Genomic DNA, 21,676 nt, shown 5'->3' on the forward strand with positions numbered 1-21,676 from the left:
GGTTCATTAAGAACACTACTATGCCCAAAGGTACAGTTCCGCCATAGTTTTTGTTTCTGCAGCCTTAGGGCGCTACGCGCAGCCTGACACTTAATGCTGAGGCCCAGAGGCTTGAAGTACAGCATTGCGTTCAGAGCTGCTTGTGGCGTACTCCTTCTGGCTCCTGTAACTAAAATCGCGGCGGCCCTTTGTACCTTGTCTAATTTACTAGATGTCGACTTGAGGCTCAGACAGTTCCACCAAGCAAGAGAGCCATAGGACAAGTTGGGCTTCACCACAGTATTATACAACCAGTGTATAGTCGATGGTTTTAGCCCCCAGCTTTTCCCAATGGAGTTCTTGCATGAATAGAGTGCCATCATTCCTCTCTTCGCCCGCTCCTCAACGTCCCTTTTCCATCGTAGTTGACAGTCCAAGATTGTGCCGAGGTACTTTGCTTCGGGAACCAATGTTGGTGGAACAAAGACGCCGAGCTTACGCTTCCTAGTGAACATTACCAGTTCCGTCTTCGTTGGATTTACACCGAGACCATTTGCCCTGGCCCAGCGTGACAGCGGCAGTAAGGCTCTTTGCATAAGCTCAGAGACTGTAGACGGAAATTTTCCGGAGATCAATATCACCACGTCGTCCGCGTAAGCTACAACTTTGATACCTTTCCCGTCCAATTCCCTCAATATGATATTTATTACCAGTAGCCATAGTAACGGCGAAAGCACCCCTCCTTGAGATGTGCATCTAGTTACCGTTTTCCTGATTTTTGTATTCCCCACACTTGAATTTATAATTCTGCTGTTAAGCATTTTATCTATCCAATATGTCAGGGTATTAGGAATGCCTACTTCCCTAAGTGAGTGATTTATGGATTCATGTTTAACGTTGTTAAAGGCTCCCTCTATATCTAAGAAGGCGGCCAGCGTAAAATTTGAATTTCCCATGTTCCTCTCAATATAGCCTACCACTTCGTGCAGTGCAGATTCCACAGACTTGCCCTTTATATATGCGTGTTGTGAGTTGCTGAGAGAGGTGGTGTCTATGCGACTCCTTATCTCCAGGTCGATCAGTCTTTCGAGAGTCTTGAGGAGAAAGGATGATAGGCTAATGGGTCTATAGTATTTTGGTGCAGAGTGACTTGGTTTCCCTGCTTTGGGAATATAAGTGACCTTTACCTCGTTCCATAGATCCGGAACACACGAGAGAGTCAAACACGCAGTATAAATCCTCTCAAGGATCGGATAAATACTTGGCGAGGCAAATTGAAGCATCGCCGGTAGAATACCATCCGGTCCTGGCGATTTATACGGCTTGAAAGTGTTGACCGCCCATCTTATCTTATTTCTGTCAACCACCCTGCTAATGAGATCCAGATCCGGAGTGACAAAAGGCCGAATGTCATCACGATCACTGTCGATGGTACCCATGTCTTTGCAACCCGGAAAATGAGTCTCGGCTAGGAGATTTAGAGTCTCAGAACCTGAGTCTGTCCACGCTCCACCCGGCTTCTTAATACTACCGATGGACTTCGGGTCCTTGGATAGTAGTTTTCGAAACCGTTGACTCCTTCTATCGATTCACAGAAATTTACCCATGACTTTTTCTTCGCGCGTTTTATCTCACTCTTGTATTTATTGGAACTGTAGGAGTGCCAATCAGTGTCGAGTTTAGACTTATACGCCCTGTTATACAGTCGTCTGGTCGATTTCCTGAGCTCACCAAGTTCCTTGTTCCACCACACTGGCCGAGATTTCTTCCCAGGATGTGTGAGCGGACAGGATTCCTTATGGCAACCTAAGAGAACCTCCGTTAGATTTTTCACGGCCCCGTTGAGTTCCACAACTGTTCCTAAGTTTGTGTTAAGAGTCAGCTGGGAGTTCGTTAGCTCCGTGAATTTCTCCCAGTTTGTTCTCCTTGGATTCCGATAAGGCTGTTGTCTATCTCCGTCAAAAGAGTACTCGGAGAGAATTTTCAAATGATCCGAGAAGGAACATTCATCAGATACCCTCTAATTCCTGATGACGGAGTCGTCTAGATTAGAGAGGGTTAAGTCAATGACCTCCTCTCTACCCCTAACTTTAAAAGTCGGATCACTACCCCTATTACATCAAAAACGGACTCACCTCGTTTGTTTGTGTCCTTGCTACCCCATTGAAAATTGTGAGCATTTGCTTCGCATCCCAAGATAACGTTGCAGGTGCTCGTCATTTCATCGACCATCTTCCGTACACATGTGCCTGGTGGATCCATCTCCTCAAAGGGCATATAGACTGAGGAGAGCAGGGTGGCCTTCCCCGTCTTGTGCTCCAGCCTAACGGTGCACATGTCACCATTGCTGTAATTAGATCGAAAGATTAAATTTAAGCTCTTCTTACCTACTATACATGTTCTCACCTTGTCCCCCATGGACGGGGCGAAGATATCAAAGTACGAGCCTTGGAGGTCGGCTTTCCAGAGGAGGTGGAAGTCTTCTCCGTACTTTGTCGTTTCTCGCAGTTTGTTGTCCAACGCAAGCCGCATAAGAGGTAGAAGGATCTACCAGACGAGAAGTCATCGTCTTCTTGGGTGAGAGTTGCGGACCTTCTGTAGAGCGGATACGCTTCACAGATTTACTCTGTAGGGCGACATCTGCTCTCCCAGGAGACGATGGTTCCTTTTCTGACTTCCCCTTCTTCCTGCTTCGACCACTTTTGGATCCACCCAGAGCTTGGGCCTCCCCCTTGTCGTTAGGCGCAGAATCGGGCTTTGAGATAGAGCCCTAAGCAGGTTGATCACCCTTATGTGTGACATTCTGATTTGGGATACTCTCAGTTACCTTTTCCTGTGCATTCTTACACGGGTTCGGCTTGGAACTGGGCTTCAGATCAGAAGTCGGCTTAGCACCATTGTCAGAGACAGTGGGCTTCGCCGATTCTACTACTTTTGTGCGAGCATGAGGTGAACCTCCCTCTCCGAAATCAAATTCGCGTCTCGCCGAATTTGCGAAGATACGAAACAGCACGTTTGTAATGTTTCGCATCGGTAACTTCTCGGGCCTTCCCATCCTTCGAGCCACTGTCCGTTTCCGGGGGATCAACAGATTCCCCATCGCCGGACATCACAGATTTAATAGCAGTTCCTCCGGAAGCGTTTCCCCACATTGCTCTTCCGGTACTAGTCTATCTAGCTGGTCGAAGAGTTCCTTGCTTTGTTCCTCTAGACTATCACGGATAGCGCGTAGAGTCCCACGTCAGCCAAAGACTGATTTTCATCGGTCTTGACATTTTCATTTGCCATAGGAATATCCGGTTCGTCAACATTTTGGTGTGGAATTGATGCACTTGTAGCAGGTACGGCTGTAGGTGCCAAGGCATCCACACCAAGAACAGCCGGATCACAATCGCTTGATCTCGACGACACGTGGCTTGTGACCTCACCAACGATTGCCGCCGGTACTTGGTTATTAACTCCCTGCACCGTAACTTTATTCTTTTTGCTCCTTTTTCCCATCGTAGTTAATTTATTTAAGGGCACTACCCCGATCCATTTTGGTCCACGGGGGATCCGAAGATCCCCACGGTATCCATGAAGTGCAGAGAAAAGTTGATCTAGGTGGCCTAGGTTTAGTTTTTCTCTGCACATCATGGATACCCCCTTCCCATCCGCCACCCGGGAAGACGCGTCTAGTAGGAGATTGGCAACTCCCCTACTACAACAAATTGAAGTAATATTTCATTTTTTCATTAAAACAAAATATAATACAAAATAGACATAGTGGTACCCCTGGAGAAAAATAATGAATTATTTAATATTACTTAATTTTTACAATTAAATTGACTTTGGTAGGATATCCCTTGAGTTTTAAAACTTCATTCAATCGTTCGGGCATTGAGTACACAAGTTTTTTGGTGTAGTCGGACTATATTTTACCCCATTCTGTCAGAAGTATTTCTTTGAGTTGGGCCTTACTGGAAATTGTATGATTTCGGATTCGTTTATTTAGATTATCTCATAGGTGCTCAATCGGGCTTTCACTTGTTGCATTAAGCAAATGCTTTTAGGAATGTGGAAAGTACCGTTATTGTTTTAAAAGAGAATTTGACAAAACTTAAAATAGTTGCCACCTATTTTACTAAACGATTTTATCCCATAAATGGTGTGTAATATCATCTCTGACCAGGGGTACCATGACTTGTGCTGTGCAAAAATTTGGAGTTGACACGATCTGGATTCTTTTTATGGTTTGTTGGAACAAATGAATGAAATATTACTTGCCACTGTTGTAGTATAGGAGTAAATACATAAATGGTCTGTAGCCGTACCGCAAGAATCTACTCGATTGTACTATTTTTTTCGATATCATAAAGGAAAAAGTGTTATCGGAGTAAAAAATAGTAGATTCTTGCAGACCAAAAATAAAAATAATTGTTTTAAATTTTGTAAATTATTTTTTGAGTAATTATTGAATATTTTTTTATTTGTTTGGGGTACCATGACGGTTAACGCATAAAGATTTGTAATCATTGAAACCCGTTTTAAATTGTGATACAATTTTAAAGTCAACTGTTGGCTAAATTAAAAGTTGGAATAATAAGTTTTAACTTGTGCATTATATATCTGGAATGTAAGTGTGCTTGATTGAGTCAGTCTGTGTTTTTTTAATGTGGTGTATTTTCTAAATAGAGCGAATTGTTTTGGCCAAATCTAACTAAACTACGAAATTCGAATTATGGGAGCAAAGCGTTTTCATACGTTGTACGCTGGATTTTTGATTTGGAGGTACAAAAGGAGCTAGAATGCTGAAAATTCAAAGTAACATTACCGTCGGAGTATAGGATTGTGATATGTACGTAGTTTTGGAAATTTGTTACTTATGTGTACGAAAAGTACTAAATCGTACTATAATTGGTACAATTTGGATTAGGGTGAACCGATAGAGCTGAAACAATGGAATTTGGAGTTAGGATCATTTTAGGGGTGTAGGATTGGGGTCAGGACTCAGTTTAAGACATTATTACTTATGGGTACTAAATGGTACTAAATTTGGTGCAATTTGAATTTTTGGTGAACCAATTGAGCTAGAATCATAAAATTTGGAGTCAGGATCACTGTCGAGGTGTAAGATTGAGATATGCAGGAAGTTTTAAAATTTTGTACTTATGTGTACTAAATTTGGTACAATTTGAATTGTGGTTGAACCGATACAGTTGGAATCCTGAAATTTAGATTTTGGAGCACTGTGGGGGTGTTGGTTTGGGTTCAGTTGGAAGTTTTTGAAATTCGTACTAAATGGTACTAAATTTGGTACAATTTGAATTTTGGGTGAACCAATAGAGCTAGAATCATGAAATTTGGAGTCAGGATCATTGTTGAGGTGTAAGATTGAGATATGTAGGTGTTTTAAAAATTTGTACTAATGTGTACTAAATTTGGTATAATTTAAATTGTGGGTGAACCGATGGAATTGGAATCCTGAAACTTGGATTTAGGATCACTGTGGGGGTGTTGGTTTGAGTTAAGTAGGAAGTTTTGGAAATTCGTACCACTGTGTACTAAATTTGGTACAATTTAAATTGTGGGTGAACCGATAGAGTTGGAATCCTGAAATTTAGATTTTGAAGCACTGTGGGGGTGTTGGTTTGGATTATGTTGGAATTTTTTGATATTCGTACTAAATGGTACTAAATTTGGTACAATTTGAATTTTAGGTGAACCAATTGAGCTAGAATCATGAAATTTGGAGTCTGGATCATTGTTGAGGTGTAAGATTGAGATATGTAGGGAGTTTTAAATTAGGTACAATTTAAATTGTGGGTGAACCGATGGAGTTGGAATCCTGAAGCTTGGATTTAGGATCAGTGTTGGGGGTAGGATTGGGGTATGCAAGAAGTTTGGGAATTAGTACTACTTTGTACTGAATTTGGTACAATTTGAATTGTGAGTGAACTGATAGAGTTTGAATCCTAAAACAGGGATTTAGCATCACTTTGGGGGTGTAGGATCGGGGTATGTAGGAAGTGTTGACATTTTGTACTACTGTGTACTAAATTTTGTACAGTTTGAATTGTGGGCGAACCGATAGAATTGGTATCTTGAAACTTGGATTTAGGATCATTGTGGGGGTGTAGGATTGGGGTATGTAGGAAGTTTTAAAAATTCGTACAAATGTGCACTAAATTTTGTACAATTTAAATTTTTGGTGAACCAATACAGCTGGAATCCTCAAATTTGGAGTTAGGGTTACGGTTAGGGTTACAGTTTCAAAATAGTACCAAATGTGGATTTGAGTAAACCGATAGAGCTAGAATCTTGAAATTAGAAGTTAGGATCACTGTCGGGGAGTAGGATTGGGCTATGTAGGAAGTTTTGGACATTCGTAATAATGTTTACTAAATGGTACCAAATGGTGGTTTGTGGGGTTCGAATGGGGTGTGTAGGAAGTTTTGGAAATGTCTACTAATGTTTACTAAATGACACTAGATTTGGCACAGTTTGGATTAAAAGCTAACCGATAGAGCTGAAATCTTGACATTGAGTAATAATATTTTCTTTGGATTGCATGATGTAGGTAGTAATGGAAATTTGTACCTATGTGTTATTAAATGTCACTAAATTTGAAACAAATTGGATTTAGGTGAACCGATAGAATCCTGAAATTTTAAATTAAGATTGGGGTATGTGGGAAGTGTTGGAAATTCGTATGTTAATGTAGGAAGTTATGGCAATTTATATATTTATGTTTACTAACTGGTACTTAATTTGGATTTGGGTGAAGCTATATTTGAAATTTAGCAAGAGTACAAATTTTGTATAGAGCTTGATTTTTTTGCGGTCAGAATTTGTGTGTAGGGTTGAGTACTCTACGAGAACATTGGTACTAAACGGTTCTAAAAGTGTTAATATTGGTTGGTATTGGGTTTTAAATACTTTCCACATTCGCTGACGAAGTAGCGGGTATATGCTAGTATTATATAAATAAGAATATTTAAGGATTTTGATATGTAATAAATGTAAGCTTAGTATTGAAAATGATGTGTTAGTTTGTCTTTAAGGAAGGGGAAAAGGGATAAGGATGGATATGTAGCGACAAATGAATATATGCCGTTTATGCTGAAATAAATGGGGTTCTAAGGAACATTAGGTTGGGTGGGTGATGAAGCGGGCTGGTATTCTAGACCGCCGAAAATGTTGGATATTGGTTTAAATTGTTTTAGTGTGTTTAGTGCATTTTGTTGCAGTTTTTTACTTGTTATGCCCTCAAGTGGCATAAGGTTGATAAACAACGACCCATTTACAAATTAGCCGGAACAGACATGTTTTGAAGGGAAAACATAACAATATATATCTAAATAGAAACAATAATTCGCTTTCTCCTGACTATAGTATGAACCCATACCTACAGTATTTTTCGGATAATTGAACCAACGGTTAATTGGTTTACCCGCTTAATTGAACCACATGATGGGTCAACAAAATATTGCATACGAAAACACATGTAAATTTCCTCGGATAATTAATCCCTGTTAATTGATTTTCGGATTTAATTGGTTCATGCCATGTTCTGACGGGCATTCAAATAACGTTGTTCTCTATCACAATTACGTACATGAATTAACCCGTTAATACAACACTATTCTTATTCAAGTCATCATTCAATTTCAATTTATTTCATTAACGAATTCCCGACTTCGTTAATCTTAGTATTCGTTATACCGGGCGTCGACTGTATTTATTTTGTTGATGTTAATACCACCAGTACCAGTACCTTTTTGAAATATTATAAGGAAAATTTTGACAGATAATCGAGATAAAAAAATGTTTTTATTTTGATTCATTACCTTATTATTGCATCATGGGTAGTGTATGGAAGAGCGTGCGTAAGAGAATTACGCACGTAGAATGAGCAAAAAAATATGAACATTTCAAGGCCATGCGACCATTGAACAGGGACCGTTGTTCAAACATCAGCATATTGTTGGTAATATAAAACAATTCTAAGGGCACCCTAGAGGATGATGTTCTCAAAAACAATATATAACTTGAGAAAAGCAACAAATGATTGTGAGTTTCTAAGCTGTAATATATGGCGATACAAATTATTTGCTCAGAAATCGTAGAAAAAGCAGCAACCTATTTTAACTTGAAGATTTATATATATATATATATATATACACGATGGGCCCGTGGCGCTTCGCAACCCCTACTAAAGTGATTAACAAAGGATCGTTCACGTAGAAAACTATTTGTATTTAATTTAAATGCTACTATTTATTGATAGGATATAAACATAGAATACCTATGTCATTTCAGATTTGTGATTACTTTTGATGCTATAACTTCGCCTATGATTTTTCTATCGGGTAGCATGAAGTGCTGTAAAATTCTCAGTAAAATCTGTTGAGCGGTTTTTGACTGATCAAACTAAAAATTTTATGTTCGCTGTATGCAAATTATTTAAGTGCAACGGGACTGCATTTTTCCCCAATCGTACCACGCTGATTTTTGAATGGATGATGTAAATAGACACCTACGTTATTCAGACAAATTTTGAAGATGGTGCACAGTGGGAAAAATACCGATCTAGCGCGCATAAAATAAAAAAATTAAGTAGAAGGAAACTTTAAAACGTTAATGCAGTTTTAAAGTAGAGTGTTGAGAGTACTTAAGTTCGTATAAAATAATCCGAATTAATAAGCTAGAACGGAATAACGGTACATTTAAAAAAGAATTTTTTTCCAATGTTAAAAATTGTATTTTTTAGCTATAAAATTGCGATGGTCGCGTGCATTCTGTGAATAAATTATTATAAAATTTTGTCCATTTTTGATATATAGTATTGGTATTTAATTAAATGGTATAGTTATATAACCCATAAGTTATTTAAATTTAGGTGTTTCGGGCTAAATATATTTAAGGTCCGTTTTTTTAATTCCTTCAATTAAAATAGGGGTTTAGTGTGGAGTGCAGTCGAGTTCAGCGTTGATTTTTGTTTTATTTTTCTTGTGTGTCTGTCTAGAACATCATACTAAATCTGCGACTCTCGGATTTATGGCAATTTTTTGAAAAAAATGTCAATTTGGTGTAGGAAGCTTCTTTTAAGGTTTTGTTTAAATAAAATTAAAATTTTGTGAATTTTGTTGATATAATTGATCGAATATAACCATTTTAGGAGTACTATTAGTTATAACGAAAAATGTTGCTTATTTAAAAATGTTTCAAATGCTTCAAAATAGTAATTTTCACCTAAAAACGTAAGTTTTTTCTAAAAAAAAATCGGCGCTTAATGGGTTAATAAAAATAAAAATTGCCAAATTTTTTCATAAAATAATTAAAATTGTCCATCTAAATCTCTTCTTATCAAAAATATCGATAAACATGCAGTAAACATCTACTTTTATTTTCTGCGCGCTAGATCTGCATTTTTTCCCACTGTGCGGTGTCTATTACCGTTATAAAGATATACGCATATTACATGTACAGAAATTTTGAGGTGTGTTCACTATTGATGACATAACTCTGTATCCACGGGGAATTTTAGAAGTTTATATATCCTATTTTACTTTCAGGACACGTCATGACATACTGTGTACATCTCATTAACATATGTTCAGCGGTTTTTGCGTATATTGGTAACATGCAAACAAATAATTTTTTTCTATTTTATATATTTAGATAGTTTTTTCAAGGCAATGATAATCCAATAAATTGTAGAAAATTAACATATTTTGAGAATTTTCCATAATTGGCAATTACTTAAAGATATACGCTGCCCATTACCGCCCAAAATATGTCCAAAAAGAACTACGGAGAGATGAAAGGTTCGATATAAAATGTGTGAAAATGCTAATATATTTCAAAATATATTTTGCAACATTTTCGCGTATTTTCTCAAAATGTTCTTTCATAAAAACCTTTCCACGTCGATTACAGACTACTAACAGAAATTTTAAGTCAAATAGGTCCAAACGTTTCTTTAAAATAATTTTTGCAAGATTTCCGCGGATTTTTTTCAATTTTTTTTTCATAAAAACCTTCCCACCGTAATTAGCTACAACTGAAATTAATTTTGAGTCAAATCGGTCCAGCCGTTCTCAAATGATGCGTTAGTATGCTCCATTTATATATATATATATAGATATATATACAGTGAGCAGCAAAAATCATGGTACCCCATACAAATCAAAAAATATTCAGTTATTCCTCAAAAAGTAGTTCACAAAATTTCAAATACATATTTTTATTTCATGCATTCAATCCTATACTACAACAAATTAAAGTAATATTTAATTTTTTTTATTAAAACAAAATAGACATAGTGGTACCCCTGGAGAAAAATAAGGAATTATTTAATATTACTTAATTTTTACAATTATTGACTTAATTAATATTTGGTAGGATATCCCTTGAGTTTTAAAACTTCATTCAATCGTTCGGGCATTGAGTACACAAGTTTTTTGGTGTAGTCGGACTATATTTTACCCCATTCTGTCAGAAGTATTTCTTTGAGTTGGGCCTTACTGGAAATGGTATGATTTCGGATTCGTTTACATAGATGACCCCATAGGTGCTCAATCGGATTTAAATCGGGGCTTTGTGGAGGTGTTATCAGCATGTGTGGTGTATTGTATACGATCCAATTCTTAACGTTAATAGCAGTGTGTTTTGGATCATTGTCCTGTTGGAAGTAATAATTATCATGGAAGTAATAATTATTATTATTATGTTGGAAGTAATAATTATCATGAATGTTGAGTTTTTCAGCACTTTGATTCAAATTTTGTTTCAAAATATTCATGTAAACTGTTTTATTCATTATTTCCTCAATGAATACCAAATTGCCAACACCAGTTGCTGACATGCACCCCCATACCATTACTCCAACCCCTCCGTGCTTTACTGTTTTCCGAGTATTCTTTGGATTGAGCTCTTCGCCTTTTTTCCGCCACACCAAAAAAAGCGTCCATCCGACCCACATATGTTAAATTTCGATTCGTCCGAGAAAATAAGTTTTTCCCAGAACTCATTTGTCTTGTTTTTATAATCATTTGCAAAATCGACACGCTTCTTTCTGTTTGTTTTGTTAACAAATGTTTTTTGCGGGCAGTGCGAGCATTGAATCCCCACTTCTTGATGCACCTACGTACCGTGTCTGCTGAAACTGCTTTCACAAATGATTCTTTTAAGTCTGGATCGATTCTGGGAGAGCTGGTAAATGGATCCTTTTTTAAAAATACGTTCAATTTTTCGTTCTTCTCTGATTTTGAGCTTCCTGGGACGGCCTGATCGCGGTTTATTTTCAATTATATTTTCTTTTTTGTAGCGATTAACTACTTTTTGGACTGCTGATTTGGTTCTGTTTATCATTTTACCTGTTTCGGAATAGGATTTTTCCATTTCATGGTTATTAATTATTATTTTTCGCTCTTCAATAGTTAGTTCTTTTCTAGGCATTTTAAAAAATACTTGCTTTCACTTGTTGCATTAAGCAAATGCTTTTGGGAATGTGCAAAGTACCGTTATTGTTTTAAAAGAGAAGTTGACAAAACTCTGAATACAGTATTTTTGGTTAATTGCACATCAAAATTTGCACAATTTTTTGTTCAATTAAACGAGGAACCAATTATCCGATACCCGCTTAATTGAACTGTTTGTTCAATTACAGAGATCGCGCATTATTGGGTGAAATTAATATCTAATATTATTGTCAAAGGTTTTCGCGAAACAGAGAGCTAGACTAAATTTAGAAAATATATATGGAGGCTATATCTAAATCTGAACAGATGTTCACGAAACTTAGCACACATCATTCTAGACTCAATTCAGTACGCTATTCCAAATTACCTGCAAATCGAAAGATATATATGGGGGCTTTGGTGCACCATTTACCTAAAATGTGACGAAAATATATACGGGAGCTATATCTAAATTTGCACCGATTTTTCTCAATTTGAATAGGGTTCGTCCTTAGGCTGAAAAAATTGGTGTACCACATTTCATTTAAATCGGATTTTAAATGCGACCTGTACTTTTGTTTACAGTTTAACATCAACAGACGGACGGACGGGCATTCATAAATCTACTCAGAAAGTGATTCTATTCATATTCTCAAAAGGAACCATGGGCCTATAAAAATGTCAGATTTTTTTCAATAATAATGCAATTAACCGGTGAAAAATAACAGGAAATTTATTTTCGATGACATGAATTTTGAACCAATTAAACGGGAAAATCAATTAGCAGGGATTAATTATTCGAAGAAATTTACATGTGTTTTCATATGCAATATTTTGTTGTCCCATCATGTGGTTCAATTAAGCGGGCAAACCAATTAACCGTAGGTTCAATTAACGGAAAAATACTGTAGTTGCCATCTATTTTACTAAAGGAATGGTGTGTAATATCAGCTCTGACCAGGGGGACCATGACTTATGCTGTGCAAAAATTTTGAGTTGACACGATCTCAATTCTTTTTATGGTTTGTTGGAACAAATAAATAAAATATTACTTTCCGCTGTTGTAGTATAGGAGTGAATACATAAATGGTCTGTACCCGTACTGCAAGAATCTACTCGATATCGATTTTCGATATCATAAAGGAAAAAGTGTTATCGGAGTAAAAAAAGGGGGCGAATATTAATAATTTTTTGTAGGGAGATTTGTTACCATATACGACTACAAAATACCAAATTGCAGCAAATTTGGTTGAAAAACGCGCTCAAAAACCCCAAAATACCGAAAATTGGTCGTTCCATTATATGGAGCTATCCGAAAAAGTGGACATATATTCATAATTTTTTGTGAAGACATTTAGTACCCCATAAGAACCTAATGTAGAAAATTTCAGCAAATTCGGTTGAAAAACGGGCTCAAGAACCCCAAAATACCGAAAAATGGAGGGTGCCATTATATGGGAGCTATGCCTAAACGTGGACCGATAAAGCCCATCATCGAACTTGAACTGCCTGCAGACAAAAGACGACTCTGTGCAAAATTTTGGCGATCTCTCTCAATTCGTTTAGACGCTAGAGTGATTACAACAGACATACGGGAATGGCTATATCGTCATAGAATTGTACGCTGATCAAGAATATATATACTTTATAGGGTCGGAAATGATTATTTCGATGAGTTACAAACGGAAAAACAAAATTAATATAGCCTCCATACTATGGTGAAGGGTATAAAAAACAAGCAGCTAATTGATAGCATATTTTAAGGAGTTGCTCGATATTGGCGAGTTTATGTTTTATTGTGCGTTTGTGTGTGTGTCCTAGTTAGCTTTTTGTTACTTTTAAGTTTTGTATATATATATATATAATTTTTAACTTATTTTATTTTAATATATATATATATATATATATATGGTTTTTATTAATTTGAACAAAATAGTTTTATTTATTTTAATTCAGGTTTTAAGTTTATTTAAAAATAAAGTAATTTAGATAAAATAAAAGTATGATGAATAACTGATTATGTTTTGTCGAAGCACGTCTTTACTGTTTCGCGTCGTCGTTCGAACTAACTTCAAGTATGAGTGTGATACAAGAGCATACCCAATTTTCTCATCCTACATATATACAGTAGATATCGGATATAAGAAACTCAAAGAATGCCAAAGATTTCTTTCTTATATCCGTTTTTGCTTATATGGAATTATCGGATATAAGAAAGTTTTTTCTTATAAGCGTACATACTACTAGATATTTTTGCAAATAGAAAGCGGGACTTCTATGAGAGAGGCATTATGAAGTTAATCTAAAATTGTCAACAAATCGGTGTATTTTGGTCCTATAGTTCATATAAAAATAATGGATTTCTTTTTCCTCAACCTAATAATATTTAAATAGAATTAAAAAGTATTTTATTTTTCTTTGTTTTCTTTCATTTTCAATGTTAATAATTTGGATAATAATTTAACATATATTCTTATATGAAATGTTTTCAAAAACCTTTGTCATCTTTGGTGTTTGACAAATATTTCTTATATCAGTGTTTTACTTATATGAAGCAATATTTATACTGAGGAGATGTAAAAAGGCTCGGTGTTTTTGATAATCGTATATTCACATGTATCTTTGAATCTGAAAAGAAAAAAACTAACCTCATAAAAAAATTAATATTATATAAATAAGAATATTTAAGGATTTTTATATGTAATAAATGTAAGCTTAGTATTGAAAATGATGTGTTAGTTTGCCTTTAAGGAAGGGGGAAAGGGATAAGGATGGATATGTAGCGACAAATGAATATATGCCGTTTATGCTGAAATAAATGGGGTTCTAAGTAACATTAGGTTGGGTGGGTGATGAAGCGGGCTGGTATTCTAGACCCCCGAAAATGTTGGGTATTGGTTCAAATTGTTAAAGTGTTGCAGTTTTTTTTACTTGTTATGCCCTCAAGTGTCATAGGGTTGATAAACCACGACCCATTTACAAATTAGCCGGAACAGACATGTTTTGAAGGGGGAAACATAACAATATATATCTAAATAGAAAGAATAATTCGTTTTCTCCTGACTATAGTATGAACCCATACCTATAGTATTTTTCGGATAATTGACCCTACGGTTAATTGGTTTACCCGCTTAATTGAACCACATGATGGGTCAACAAAATATTGCATACGAAAACACATATAAATTTCCTCGGATAATTAATCTCTGTTAATTGATTTTCCCATTTAATTGGTTCAAAATAAATTTCATTTTTTTCACCGGTTACTTGCATTATTATTGAAAAATGATCTAACATTTTTATAGACATTTCCTTTCCTAATCCGGCCCAAGGACGAACCCCATTGAAATTGAGAAAAAGTCGATTCAAATATGTATATATATATATATATAGATAAATATATATATGGTGGTGAGGGGTATCATATAGTCGGCCTAGTCCGACTTTATTACGTTCCTTACTGGTTTTACATACATATTTGGCATCATTTATGAAAAATAATTGAAAGCATATGGTTATTGCTAAGGAAACCGCGAGAAAGCGTTATCTTCTTTCTGTAATTGAACAAACAGTTCAATTATGCGGGAAATTTGGTTCCTCGGTTAATTGGACAAAAAATTGTGCAATTAACCGAAAAATACTGTATATTTACTTTTAATTCGTGTTTTCCATTTTTTCTGAAAATATTGTTTTTTAATACATTTTTATGTTTTCACAATTCAAATGTCACATACAAAAAATTGGAGAATTTTTGTTTGGGTTCCTCCACATTTGTTTATTGTTTTGTACGCTAATTAGAACCAAAGGGAAAGAAATACACATTGCACTATGTAGATAAAAAAATTTACATCCATCTGCATATAAAAAAAAACTAAACAATTTATAACTTTTCATTCATCATTTTCAATTTTACTGAAAATTTTGAGAATTAATTTATTTTCGATAAATACCCTCAATTATTAGAGATGGGACCAATTTCTTGGTTATTCAGAGAGTTATTCGAATTGAACAATGTACAAAAGTCGGTGTTCGCTTAGAAAATTTTGTATGGGGAACTAAGTAATTACTTCATAATTAAGGGTCGAACAACGAATGTGAAAGTAAACAACGCTCGTCTGTACATGGTATTAGCCTGCTTTTCCAGTATCTACTGAGAGTAAAACCGAAAAATCAGCGAAAATTGTAAAATGTAAACAAACAAATTTCGTACTTTTGGTATTCTGACAGACGATAACGCTCATGGTGTTTTTACACGATATGTATTTTACATATGTGCTGTCAATTATTTCATATGTAATTCATATGTAATTCCTTATGTGTGTCAAAATTAGCAGCGTACACAAAACTTTTATTTTTTGTGTTCAAATCGGCATATGTATTTTACATATAACATAACCAATAAACAATAAAACACTTTTATTTTTTTTCTTAAATCAACATCATTTTTTTATTAAACACCTACAAGCGAAATAATAATTTGTAATTGTTGCCTTTTCATCCTTTTCTTTGACTTGCAATTGAAATATTTTCTTCCATCATTGTGTTTCGTTTAAACAGCTGATTTCCTTATGTTTCACATACGCTATTTTGCACGATAGCAAATGAGTTATCGCAAACAATTTGACGCCAAAAAAGTATACATAAAAAGGGGATTTCCCACTCAATATATTGCAGACAGAAAATAGGAAATGTAAGTGAACTTTTGAAGTATTCACTAATTGCATTTTGACTTACACCCATGGTACAATAATACAAGGTAGGGCAGCTTGAGTTGAATAAAAAAAGCAACTATGCACTTGTGGCTTCTTCTGCCATTAATAAAATAAATATACGCAACAAGTGTTTGGGTTTATTTGACATTTTTTCAACACAAAACTAAAAACGCGAAAAATGAATGAAATATTAGGATTTCTTCCCAACATCCAGTAGGGAACATGGTATAATACAAGGTAGGACAGCTTAAGGCGAATAACAAAAAAAGCAACTATGCACGTGTGGCTTCTTCTGCCAAAAATAAAATAAATATAACAAGTGTTTGTGTTTATTTGACATTTTTTCAACACAAAACTAAAAACGCGAACAATAAATGAAAGGTTATAATTTCTTCGCAAAAACCAGTAGTGAATATCTACAAATGTTTGTTTCATTCATAACAAAGTAATTACTTCCAGACGAACATGTTAAAAATATAATTTTCATTTCAATTAAATTTGAATATATTTCAATGTACAGTATTTTTCGGTTAATTGACCGTACGGTTAATTGGTTTCCACGCTTAATTGAACCACATGATGGGGCAAAAAATATTTCACAGGAAAATACATGTAAATTTTCTCGGATAATTAAACCCTGTTAATTGATTTTCCCGCTTAATTGGTTCAAAATTCATGTCATAACAAATAAATTTCCTTTTAATTTTCACCGGTTAAATGCATATTAATAATTGAAAAATAATCTGTAATTTTTTTACATACATATTTGACATACTAATTCAAACATACGTTTATTACAAAGAAAAAACAGCGAGAAAGCGTAATTTTTATTTGACATTGGATTTTTTTAAATCATTAGTAGTTCCAATTATACGTGATTACTGTAATTGAACAAACTATTCAATTAAGCGGGTTCGGATAATTGGTTCCTCGGTTTTGATGTGCAATTAACCGAAAAATACTGTATTTTGAATTTATTTGAGATAGTATTCAAACATTCAAACACATACACAAAATATGTATTTTGATTTTTCAATGAAAACAATATTGATGGGACGTGTGCCAAAACCCCTCACAGGGATAATAGCAAATTGTGCATGGACATAAATTTAGAGGGGATTCATGGAAAAGCGTTTAAAGGACTTTCCTTATTTTTATGGTGTTCTAACAGATAAATCCTCATTTGAAAAAATATATATGAATTAAATCTAAAATCATGTACACATATTCATACATATTTATCATTTAAACAGATGCCTGCCGATTTCTTGGCTCTGAGGATGTAGATGCTGATCTACGCAGCGCCTTAAAAATAATCAAAAAGCAAATGTTCAAAATATTTAGAAAAATCTTTGTGATAAATGATGTGATCCTTGTTATGTTTTTTATATTAATAAATTTTTGTTTTATAACAATGTAATTTTTTTAAACCTCGTTTTATTTCAGCAAGATACAAATAGTGCCTTTTAACCTAACGTGCAAAAAACGAACTTTTCCCTGACTACAATTTGACTTAATAATAGATAGTTTAAAAAAATTAACTGAAAGCGTATTTAAACAAGTAAATATATAGCTAACTGCAAAAAGTTAACTATAAGTTAATTGCTGGATAACTGACTATAAAGTTAACTGAAAGTAGTGCAAATTCGGGCAATTGACTACTTCGTAGGACATCACAATGTTAAAATAGTCAGTTGATTCCATGTAAAAAAGTCGATTTATCAACCACTACTAATTGAAAAAAGTAGGCTTACATTTAGTTTAAAGTTAGTTGAATGTACGACAGGGTGTAATCAGTTGGTAGCTGTGCCCTACCTTTTAATTATTATACCATGGTAGGGAATACCATCAAATGTTTGTTTCATCCATAACAAAGTAATTACTTCCAGACGAACATGTTAAAACATAATTTTCATTTCAATTACATTTGAATATATTTCAATTTATTTTGAATTTATTTGACATAGTATTCAAAACAATACACACACATACACAAAATATGTATTTTGATTTGATGGAACAAGCCACCTTTGTTGTGTTAACCTACCATAACCGACGGCGCGAGTGACGGCGTAAAAAAACGTCGTCATTGTGCGCAGACGTTGGTAGCCCTGACATCAGCTGTCAACTTTAGGCAATCTATGGCAACCTTTCAATTTGATGGCGCACTGCAGACAACTTTAAAACTTGCATTATTGCAGAAAAGTTTTTAAAAAGCAGCACAACCAAAAGCCACCAGAACAAAAAGAAAAGACGCGCAGTTTAATTTCAATTTAACACTAGTCAGAACCGGTATTCTCCTCCACAATTATAATTGGGATTTATCCATCATAGTGGATAAAGTAGTGTTTGTGTGCCGAATAAAATTAGTTTTCATTGATCATAAAGGTGAAATTTTAGGGAAGTTTTTTAGTGTGGGCAGGAAATTAACTTTTTTTTGGCAGAATCCTTATTTTTGCTTGGACATTACTCCAAGAAAGACCGCCAACCACGCCGCCTAAGACCAAAGGTTAGGTTATTGGTCATTTTTGCGTGTCAATTTGTGCTCCATCCTTAAAGGGCAATGCTACCCAATATGTGGACAAAACAAATCGATGCTGATAAGGAAAACAAAATCTACCCATACCAATATAATCCAGATTGTGGTAAGCCGAAAATCCTACATGCCTAAAGGAGAATAACGGAGTAAGTACGCAATCACACGGTCAATCATCATCCTAGGGTTACCCACCTCCTTCAGTCACAGACGGGAGGGGTGGACCCTGTGTTTTTTTGCAACCTGTTCTTCGACGGTCAGCCGACCTGTTTTAGAAACTTTCCGGATACATCCAGTGTTCCTAGTTTTTTGTCTTAATGACTTTAAAAAAAAACTTTCCATTATGTGTATATAAGTCTGTACATATGTACGTATATACATACTGACTTATATTAATTTTATTGTTAAATTTTGGCTAATACAAAAAAAGTAACGGTTCTTCGCCACGTGTCTAGTGCCCTTGTGAAATTGTTTTTGGTAACCGAACCATGTGTTCCAATTGAAAAATTATTCCATTACCTTACATTCTTATTGGAATTAAATTAGCAGGCCTAGAACTTTCTGCTTTGTTAAAATTTCTTTTTTTTGCCATTTCTTTTAAAAATTCAACTGAAATTCAAATATGAATTTATTCATAACAATTTGGGAACTTTCATGGTACAATTATAAAAGGTAACAGCAAATCCCAGCTGATTTGATTCCAACGTAATACTAGTGTCAATATGAATTTGACAAATTATGTTTTTAAAAATCACCCAACAGGAAAATTGGGAACGCATACAATTTCAAATTGTTCTCTATTAAATGTGCTCCTGTATTCAATTTACTCAATCTGCCTGCTGGGAAAGTTTGAGAAAGCAAATCTTTCTTCAAGGAATAACTCGCTATTCCCAGCATTTTCATATGTGTTACACATATATATGGCAATGGCTCAATTATAGGAAAGATGTGGAAGCGATAGAAATATAAATTTGATAGATTTTCATTCATGTTTTTCAATTTTTATTTTGAGGATTCGAAAATATTTAATTTTCAAAATAAAAATAATTTGATGATAATTTGTTTGTTTGTTTACATTTTTCTGTCAAATGAGTTGACACTAGTAGAACTTACAACAACAAATTTCCATGTGGTTGTTGTATCGTTTTTTGTACAACAACACTTGCTGTTACCTTCTATTATTATACCATGGGGAACTTTATAAGCCGATGTAATTAGTGCTGACGGCATATACATTAAAATCATAGTTTAAGTTTTTTTATTTCTTTTTCTTTTACCTTTAAGGGTAATTTGTAAAGTTAATTTAAATTGTTAGACCTTATATAGAATATTGTATACATATTTATTTGATTCACTAGTTTTTTAATATATATATATATATATATACCTATATATATTCATACAGATCTATTTTGTTTTCATAATTTTTTATTCAATTTGTCAATTGTTGATCCCACTTCGTTGATTTAAAATTAATTAAATTAATCAAAAATAATTAAGCCTTAACCATTGAGCTCAATAGGTGTTAGGTATCTTTCGGCGTAAAATTGTTGCATTTTGGAACAAGACATGGGATTAACAAACAAAAATTCTCTTAATAATTTTTGTATGTATCCTAATACTAAACTGTGCTTTATTTTTGTTATTTCTTTGTTGGTATATTTGATTCCACTTATGGATGTAAACAGATTTAAGTAAATCTAAAAGTCTAAAGTGTTCTTAAGAAAAAATATGAATTGTTTGACTGAATTTAAAGAAAATTAATAATGATCTAGTAAATTTATTTAGGAAGGATATGTAAACAGGAAAGAGGTACAGCCAACAAAAGTTTTGGGGTCTCGAATATTTTGAAGCCCCATATGGGCTTCAAAATATTCGAAGACCCCCTAATCTTTCTCACAGAGCCCATGGGAGGGATAAGAGGTACCCATTGTCATCCAGGGGTACCATCCACAACAACAACAAAAATTGTAATCATGCTTACACCAATAAAGAAATCATTTACAATATTGCGTTGGAAGCCCCCAGATGCCAGAAGAGACAAAGCTGCTGCCAGTTGTATTTTCGGTGGTATACTTGTTGAAATCGCTACGTTGAATTTAATTTTTCAATAACATACCTGATGGAAAAAACTAAAGATTTTATCAAGACATATTTTTGCAACGTACTCTGAGTCTGCCAATTTCAAGGGATCACTTTTCATACGTATTTGTTTTCTTACATCCTTAATCTACAGTCCGTTAAACTACACTGAAAAACAAAATATAATTGAATCCATCAAATTTTAAATGTTATTTGCTTTCAAAAATTGTTAATTCTTTGTAATATACACCAAACATATGGTTTTATACAGTGTTTATGACAACATATCGATAACTGTCATTTACTTGTGACCATGATGCAATAATAAGGTGATGTATCAAAACCAGGGTTCGAAGAATGATTAAAATACACTCTTTCTCACGAATGCTCACGGGCGAGAATTCGAATGTCTTCAATTTATCGCGAATGATAAAGTTACAATGAATGCACAAGCATTTGCGTTCTCTCGCGAATTTTCGCATTGTACGAAAAATTCACGAACGATAAAATTTAGCTGCAAGGTCGTCGATTCATTATTTCGCGAGCATTCATTGCTGAATGATATTCTTTTGAAAAACTCAAAAAAACAAATGTTCGCGAATTCTCGCGAGCACTGTTAAAAACAACAACAACAAAAAATATCATAAAAACACACACAACAATGAAAGAATGTGTGTGGAGCAGCGGTCGGCAACAATTCATATGCATTTGTTTGATCACACAGACACAAAGTGTGTGAGAGTAACTCTTGCTCTCTCGAAAAACTTCGTCTGCAATCAGGGTTACCGTTGTGCGACTAAAGTTGCAATTTGCAACCTTTTTCATGTCCTGTAACTCTGTTTCCGACCTTTCCTTCCTTTTGTTGTTAAGTTGTATTATCCTTTTTATGTGAAATTTACTTTTCCGTGCGACTTTTTTTCAAG

This window comes from Musca vetustissima, unplaced genomic scaffold, assembly GCF_032173495.1.
Source record: "Musca vetustissima isolate MV318-11 ecotype Yass unplaced genomic scaffold, APGP_CSIRO_Mvet_v1 utg21403, whole genome shotgun sequence".
NCBI lineage: Eukaryota > Metazoa > Arthropoda > Insecta > Diptera > Muscidae > Musca > Musca vetustissima.